Raw genomic sequence first — 1,607 nt, 5'->3', positions numbered from 1 at the left:
ATTTTTTTCACATCTGAAACAAAATCATCAGCTGCTTTTTGTAAATATTTTCTCCCTTCAACAGTCTTTTTTGTTACGAATTTATTTATCTTTCTGCTGACTATTCTGTGAACCTTTTTAAAATTTTGTAGCCAATGACTTCATTCAAAGTATGCGCCCATCGTCTCAACTGTGTTATTTATACAATCAAGTAATAGTTTTTCTATATTATCCTTCAAAGCAATTTCATCTTTAGTAATGGGACTTTCTTGTATATTCATAGCTTGAAAAGATAATAATAATAATTGTATAACATTTATAGGATTGATAGTCATTTTCCCAATACCTAGAAATAATAATTATTATTTGTTTTTTACACGGTGAAATCCGAAGCGCATTAATTTGAATATTTTTTTACAAAGTCAGGCAATAATTTTTAATATCATTATAGTCAACATTACACTGACAATTACGTATCGATTTCATTTCTAATTTATTCAAACGATAATTAAATATGGAAAATTCCAAAATTTTTTGTCCATCTTTGATCCCTCACCAATTCTGGAAAAAGACCACATAAAAATTTGAAGTATTGCATTTTATAACTCTTTATAAGCTATATCTAAATCATTAATTAAAAAATTATTTTCGTCAAATACGATGTGAGTATGAACATTTTTTCAAAAAATTGACATTTTGTTTCAAATTTTCAAAATCTCCGTAAATTTAAATGATAGACAAGAATGTATCGACGAGAAAAGGTTTGCTTTTTGAAGTGAATACAGTAAAAATTGTTGAGCTTTTTCTTCGGAAAAATATTTTTCAAAAATGTAGGGTAAAAAAAACATTTTTTTCGAACAAGAAAATCTGGAAAATTTCCAGTGTCTACGTAAAAAAACAAATATTTTCTGTACAATATATTATTGCCATTAAAGTTTTCAGGTGTATGAAAATTTGAAAAAAAATATTAATTTTTTGAAAAATGCTTATACCCACGTCATATTTGATGAAAATAATTTTTTATCGTTTCTTTAGATAGGGCTTGTAAAGAGCTGTAAAATAGAGTACTTTCAATTTCTTTGCGTTTTTTGAAAAATGGCGAGGGCATGTATACAATATCTACCAATTACCGCGTTAAGAAATTTTACGCAAAAAGAAATTTTACTTACAATCAGGAAATAAGTATTGACCAAAAATTATATGGTAGAATTAATATGTACGAATTCCAAAATACTATGTTATACTTTGATGAAAATTGGAGTTTGGAATTTGGTTGCACATTTATTGGATTCCAATGTAATTTCTTGTAAATTCAACAAATACGGCACTCAGAATTAATATACTGATTCAAACGAGCTCGATGAAGCTCTGACTAAAGACTGATGATGAGAGGTAATATCGAGTATTCGAGTGTTATTTTGGCGAGCTGATTGTGAGTTAAAGAGTGCGATCGCATCGTCGAAAAAGGTCTTATCTATCCAAAACATGGCAAGGCGACTTACTGATTTGATAATTTAACCGGTGAAGTTTTTCGCACCGTCCGATCTCGACAACAACAACAAGAAAATGATAACTTTAATCTTATCTTGTTATTTTAAGCTGTTTACTTCTCTTAATTTGTTTTCCAA

General features: G+C 28.3%; 1 pseudogene; it reads left to right on the top strand.

Annotated features, from left to right (window-relative positions):
• Nucleotides 1–1,607, top strand: part of LOC117178682 — a 9,591-nt pseudogene that overhangs the window by 3,683 nt on the left and 4,301 nt on the right.

Source organism: Belonocnema kinseyi, chromosome 8, assembly GCF_010883055.1.
Source record: "Belonocnema kinseyi isolate 2016_QV_RU_SX_M_011 chromosome 8, B_treatae_v1, whole genome shotgun sequence".
Lineage (NCBI taxonomy): Eukaryota > Metazoa > Arthropoda > Insecta > Hymenoptera > Cynipidae > Belonocnema > Belonocnema kinseyi.
This window is presented reverse-complemented; position numbering and strand designations above follow the sequence as displayed.